Below are 7,622 nucleotides of genomic sequence, written 5' to 3'. Positions count from 1 at the left end.
TCTCTCTCTCTCTCTCTCTCTCTCTCTCTCTCTCTCTCTCTCTCTCTCTCTCTCTCTCTCTCTCTCTCTCTCTCTCTCTCTCTCTCTCTCTCTCTCTCTCTCTCTCTCCTTCTTCTACTGGGAGGAATTCAGTTTATAAATAACTGATAACAATTGCTGGTTTTTCGTTTACTCTTAGATTAACAATAGTCTTGGTGGTTGCATTGGTCGTTACTCACTCAGTCATCTCTAATGTCAAAGGTAAGAGACACAATCCTAATTCTGTCAAACAAGTGAAGTGCAAATGTCTTATAAATAAGATATGCCACCTTTGTGCAAGGTTTGGATGTCTGACGAATGACATATATTACGGACGGGCGGGGATGGGTGGTGTGGATTTTTCCATCTTGCCGACGAAAACTTCTGATCACCACTCTTTGCTAGTATAAAACCAAAAATAGGTTCATCCCCTGATTACATATTTCTAAAACATGATGATCCCTCCTAAACTCCTATTTGGACGCTTTACAAGACCGCAGCATGATATGATTAGTAACTAATAACATAGGATGAAATATTTTTGTAAAAGTTAAATAGCATTTTCTCAGAAAAAAGTGGAGAAGAAGGAGAGGTCCTAGCGTCTCACGCTAGAAGCTCTGGAGTTTTTTTTATTCTTAAAGGTAATTTTTAGGCTATTCAGACCCTTCCTCGGGCAATAACTTCCCAACTTGATAAGGCAGCACCATCATTTATCAGAAACTGCCCTTTATCCATACGGTGTATGGTGAAAATGAAATGTGCCTCAAATTATCTGAGGTGGTGGTGTTTCGAGGGGTCTATGGAGATTGTTTCGGCTCTGGTACGGCAATCATTAGCCTTTTAGGTAATAATTTCACAGCTCTTCGAAAAGCCAAATTTTAACAGTATTTACATGATATATGTACAGCACCAGTAGCTAGTATGTTAGGTATAATGTATATATATAGTTAGCAGTAACAGTTGTGGTTGACGAGAGACGGCTGTGGTATTAGAGACTTCGGGACAAGAATAATACCACGATTTAGACACGGTTATGGCATTGCAGAAATGAACTGTCATCCACGTGCACATCACAATCCAAAACACAGTGACCACCTCCCCATTTAAAAGTTTCAAAACAGGATGGACCTCAAATCTCAATTTCAAAAACAGGGCGACTCATTACCAATCCACCGAATGGTGTCATTTTAATCTTTCCAAGTAGCCGAGTTCATGTACAGCGACTTGAGTAACTCAACCATCAGTCTCGCCTAGTAATTTCGTTTTGAATAATGGAACTTTAAATAGGACTAGTACTGTTTGTTAAGATGTTATCTTTTCGTTTACATCGATGGCAGGAGTGAGCACGACAACCAATGTCGATGGTCCAACCTCTGGGTCTGTTTCTAAGATGTCTCCCCCCAAAGGAAACAAACCAGACTCCCCAAGTAATGGCACTGACACTTCCGGGGCATCAAAAGGTTAGCGGAAATGATTAATATTCATATATTGTGATGAATTTACATATAGGTCACTAAGATTCATAGTATGAAACATGTGCTACGTCGATCCTAGATCATGTCACTAGCACTAACCAAAGCTGACCATTTTCCTATGCTACCTTCTATTTCACCTGAAGTATGTGTTTTTTCTACTTCTATGCTGAAACAGGTTAAATGATATTATCACTAGTAAATGCGAGATATGTAGAACTGATTGGAATAAACAAGCATGAGCAATATAATGCCTAGATCATAGGCACACATCCACATTAACATTAGGCCTAATAAAACAAATTATGTGGTTCCGATAACGCTCAATTTTAGAATAGGTGGGGTAGATAGATTTTTCATTTTATTTTATTAATTTATACTTTTTTCTTTGTGAGTGTCTAGTTCAGGTTTTCCAGTTGTCTTCCAAATGGTTCTCATCAGATGTACAACCATTACAAATTGGAAGAACAGTTTTATATTGTCTTTTTAAATTGATGTCAGATTCTGTATCCACTAGTTTTCGTGACGATTTTATTAATATTTCTCGAATACATAATAAAAAGTTTAGGGTCGGCAGTGAAAAGCTAGGTGGGGTCGGGTAACCGAAACCAAACAATTATTGTTTTAGGCCTTAGGCAATTGTCTTTGTCTCATGAATTGATGCGACGACACGATTTTTTTTAAATTCTCAACAAACCTGTCACTAAATCTACTATTTTTCTTCTATTGTTTAGTAAAATACGTAAGACGGCGAATAATTATTCTAGTATAATGTTAATGTTGATTGATGCCTTCTATGATATTACAATTGTAATTCTGGCATTGTTAGAACAGTTGATAGCATAGTGGGAACCGACATTTCTCTACTTAAGTTTTATCTGATCACTTGTAAGATAAAGCTCTATCCTAACACTGGGTTTGAGGTCAGTCAATTGCAGGTGCATCCGTGACTACTGCATCGTCGTAAACCACAGCCTCTTTTACGGCACCGTCCTAGATGCATTTCGCAGTGTCGCGGAAGAAATAACAGCTCTGGTTTGCGAGAATGTAATACTATTAAACATTCAGCAAAAATTACACTTGAAAACTTATAAACTGAGGGTGTGTCATTTCAATCCCGACACACAAGTTCGGATAGATTTCTGAAAAGGAAGTTGATTTCTTCTCTGACTTTTGGTTGATTACAATTGTCAGCTCTAACATCAACATTCTGTTCATCTTGTGTTCTTTCTACTAGCACCTGCCTCGCCACACTGTCCCTTCATGATGATTGGCGTGCTGATTCCGGTCACGATGCTGATTGGACAAATGTGAGAATTACGTCACCCTCTTAAGTAAGTACTGTGATCATAGGACTCTCTTTAACAATGCACTCTCTGGCTACGGTGACTGCTTTTACCCATCAACTAATCGTATCCCGGATGATGGTGCCACCTCCTCGAACTGTTGAAGCGTACGCCAGTTCGACGAGGAAGTACTTGGAGATTGACGTATTTGACTTGCTAAACTTACCCAGGGCGTTTCCGTATCACTCGTATTGATAGCCATTTCACGTCTACAGTTACTGTATCATATGTCCGTAAGGGCCTTGGTACAGCTGTCTTAGTTGTTTTTTTCAAACAATGTTCTGATAAATACACAATTATTCACAAATATTGAAAAATGGATAGGGTTTCATGTATACATCAAAACCCATAGAATTGGGAACAGTCATTTTTTACATGTCAATCTGTTTCTTTGGCATTGTTTTGAAGAGGAACATCCGGATACTTTCTAGGCATTGAAGGTTATATTAACCGCTGGCAATATTCAGACTGACGAGGAAATAGTAGAACCTCGAGCGAGAAAATTGTTTGTAATACGCTCTCATATATTGGCGATTTGACTGAATAGACAGTTGATGAGGTGAATATCATAGCCTTCACGATGACATATTGTTAAAACGATAACTACATTTTTTTGTTATTCTTTTTTTCAGACATAACTTCAATACTTGGTGATAAGAAATATTCAAGGTCTTCTTAATACACCGTCATGCTGCCGTTTTTCAATCAAGAAAATAATTTTCTGCCACTCCAGAATTTTCTAATCTTCTTCATTTGTAAAAACTAACCTTGTCGGGTTGGTGACTTTTGGGTAAGGTAATCCTGAAAGAAAAGGTTAAGATCTTTGGATATTTCAAGATTTGAGTGTTACGGTATCAGGAAGTTACTCAGTGGTTACATTTGAAACTATTAAACCTGAAACAGCATTGCCTGGCTCGACTAACTAGTATTACTACATTTTATCTTCGGGCTCAGAAACGTTTACTAGAAGTGCCACACTTCATTGTCTGGCTCGTCAAAAAAACATAACGCCATTAATTTTGTAGATTTTCTTTATGTGTGATACATAATTTACTATACATTCTATGTTTTATTTAATTTACTATAAATTCAATGTTTGTTGCAATCCAAAGAATTGCAACAAACAATGAATAAATCATTTCACCTGAAAAGGGTGTAGTCTGGCCTGACCCAAAACTTACTAACATTGCAACAATTTATCGTTTTGTCTGTACAACAAACTTAAGAAGAGTACAAAACAGTACTCGATGAAAAAAAAATTTGAACACATTATCAGACTGTGTACAAACATTTTTAACAAAGATCTTTTACACAAGTATTGAAGTTATATTTGTTTTACTGGCATGTAATTACCCAGTTCATATATCATACACTACTAAATAGCACTAGACCTGCAGTAGGCCAGTCATAGCAAACCTCCACCAGGCCTGTTGTGTGCAAGTGACCAAACGCTTCTGTGGGCCCTGTGAATTTCTAGTGTACAGTACTATTAATTCAAATGGCTCAAAGTCTCACAATGAACACAGCATATATCTACGACATGTTGTCATGACAACAAGTGTTTTTCAATGATTGGTAGTATAGATGATGTGATACGAGAACTGTATTCTGTACATAGGATATCCCGATATCTACTTGACATTCTACCCCGAGAATTACTCCGGCTTGACGATTAGATATTATTCCCCAAAATGTTTTCGTCGTTCCGCCAAGCAAAGTACGAATGACTTAAGGGGCCGTTGTCACTACGAATCGCTAGACGAGTACTGACAAACCCTTAGGTCACGAGTATTTTCTGGCAGAATGAAGTAACATTATAGGAATGATCGATATAATTATACCTCTTGAAGCATAATTTATGAAAAATCAAGAAAAGTCTTGGCGATTTGGAATGTCTTGTCTCATATTTCGAACACCTCAAAACAAGTGACGTCAACACGAATTGTCGTGACGTAAACGACCAGGTTATATAAGTATATGAAAGTCCAGGGTTGAACTTTAAAGAGGGCGTAGCCCAAGTAAAATTTTAACAAATGGACTGTTTGCATGTCTACTGTTCTAAGACACAAACTTGGCTTGAGTATGGTATAAATTGTATTATCCTGTTTTGTAAGACGAGGTAAAACTAAAGTCAAATAAACAAAGTAACAATTACATGTACAGGGATGGATGCATTAAACTATTCCATTGTTCAAAATGAAGCGAAAAACAAATTTAAACAATAAGACATATTATGTCAGAATTTCTGGAGAAGATCTAGATTTGCTTGACGTCCCAATGACATATACATTTCCTTCATTTCTATTAACCTCATTTTGTCTAAAAAAATGTCAACAAAAGTATCTAAAATTAAGAGAGATGAATTAATTTAACCACCCCTCCCACAAATAGTTTGACCACGTTTTACGATGCAGATATTTTAGAGGTATAAACTACAATCCTAATTACATCATTTCCGGCCAGCCATGTCGTATACAATGCTATAGTCAATGTAAGATTAAAACTTGTAAGTTGAATAAATAAATAAATAAAAATCTCAATGTACTATCAGTTATTACCTAACTGTTGTGAAGTGTCTGATATTTTGGATAAAAGCACCATGATGTTTTGAAGCATCGTAAACAGGCTTACTGATATTGATAGTTGGTTTAACAGCTTGGGCAAGCTTTTCCAAAAAGAACTGTAATAACACACTTTCAACCCATGTCTCTGTGTGTGTGTGTGTGTGTGTGTGTGTGTGTGTGTGTGCATGTATGTATATCCGATATGTATATGTATGTATGTATGTATGTATGTATGTATGTATGTATAATTGTGAGAATTATATGAACTTGATTTACATTTTAAACCGAATCTGCTGTATTTTATGACCAACTAGGAATGACTCTGCATTTACCATTATTTTCTTTTTCAAATGAATGGCTTTCAAATCCATCTCTTTATAAGAATGACAGATTTGGCCCCGCTCCTAAGGAATACAACATGAATGAAATAGTATATGATCATGACCTCGTCCATGCATTTAACAACTATGCATTACTCCGATTACCGATGTTATTACCTTTATCAAACTAGCGTTTGGCGATTTTCATTGTGACATAAAGAGAGTCTCCATATTGATAACCCAAATTTTCACCTTTATTATCATTATTATATATTGCTGACTTTATTTAAACACGATGAATCCTTGAATCATTGGCTCTTTTTACACAATGTCGAGGAAAATAATAGTCTAATTCGGCCAAATAAAACAAACTCTATGTTTTCGATAACACGGGCCGACCGACTCTAGTTAAGCCGCGGACACTAAACATTTTCTACATGCACAAAGGTAAAATTATTATTACGTTTACTTCTATCTTTGGTTATTGTTTTGTAAATCGCATTCCAGAGAGAAAGGATGTCATTTCAGCCTATAACAGCACATTCTACATATTGTGTTTGTATACTTGTGAATCACATGATTGTCTTCTTTTACACATCTTCAAATGTTACGGAAATATTTTGACCAACGAGTACCTTGTCTTCGGGACGAAGTAATTAAAGAAATTAAATTTAATATGAATGAAATCCTGAGCAAACTACCCTATTTTCTGAAGTGATATTATCGGAAACAAACATTTTTCTAGCCTTCATGATACCATCCGTGACACGATATATAATTCCACGCAATCCAAATTTTCGGTAAAATCACTTCAACATCTATATATATATATATATATATATATATATATATATATATATATATATATATATATATATATATATATATATATATATATATATATATATATATAAATACGGTGAAAATGGGAATTTATTTTGGATTTTGGATTTTTTAAACGACTTTACCATGTTTCCCAATTCGACGAAAATAAAGGGAAATATCTTCTGCTAAGAACTCCGCGTTTATATACAAATAAATTGTAAAAGGCTAAAAAGAAAATACAGAACAATGTACAATAACAAACATTTTACACAAATAATATCTCAATATGTATACATGCATACATACATAAATACATGCATGCATATGTATGTATGTATGTATGTATGTATGTATGTATGTATGTATGTATGTATGTATGTGTATGTGTGTGTGCGTGCGTGCGTGTGTATGTATGTATGTATGTATGTATGTATGTATGTATGTATGTATGTATGGATGCATGGATGCATGTATGTATGTATGTATGTATGTATGTGTGTATGTATGTATGTATGTATGTATGTATGTATGTATGTATGTGTGTGTATGTATGTATGTATGTATGTATGTATGTATGTATGTATGTGTGTGTGTATGTATGTATGTATGTATGTATGTATGTATGTATGTATGTATGTATGTATGTATGTATGTATGTATGTATGTATAATTGCGAGAATTATAAGAACTTGATTTACATTTTAAACCGAATCAACCATATTTTATGACCAACTAGGAATGACTCTGTATTTACATTTTTTTCTTTTTCAAATGAATGGTTTTCAAATCCATCCCTTTACAAGAATGGAATAAAACATGAATAAAATAGTATATGACCACGTCCATGCAGCTAACAACTTTGAATTACTCCGATTATCAAAATTATTACCTTTTATAACACTAGCGTTGGCGATTTTTATTCTGACGTTAAAAGCGAGTCTCCATTTTGATAACCCATATTTCATCTAATTATCATTATTATATATTGCTAACTTTATTTAACAATGAAAACATTTTGAGCCAAAGGCTCTTTTTACACAAGGTCGAGGAAAATAATGGTCCAATTACGACACTATT

General features: G+C 35.0%; 1 long non-coding RNA gene across 1 annotated transcript in view; it reads left to right on the top strand.

Moving 5' to 3' along the window:
* Positions 1–5,387, top strand: part of LOC144442379 (uncharacterized) — a 5,603-nt gene extending 216 nt beyond the window's left edge. Inside the window, exons 2-5 of the long non-coding RNA XR_013481633.1 lie at positions 179–240; positions 1,356–1,478; positions 2,728–2,824; positions 3,469–5,387. This is a non-coding gene — a long non-coding RNA (uncharacterized LOC144442379). The remainder of the gene's footprint in view (positions 1–178; positions 241–1,355; positions 1,479–2,727; positions 2,825–3,468) is intronic.
* The last annotated feature ends 2,235 nt before the right edge of the window (positions 5,388–7,622 follow it).

This window comes from Glandiceps talaboti, chromosome 11, assembly GCF_964340395.1.
Source record: "Glandiceps talaboti chromosome 11, keGlaTala1.1, whole genome shotgun sequence".
In the NCBI taxonomy this organism is placed as follows: domain Eukaryota; kingdom Metazoa; phylum Hemichordata; class Enteropneusta; family Spengelidae; genus Glandiceps; species Glandiceps talaboti.
Note: the sequence above shows the minus strand (reverse complement) of the source record. Positions and strands in the feature narration are given on the sequence as shown.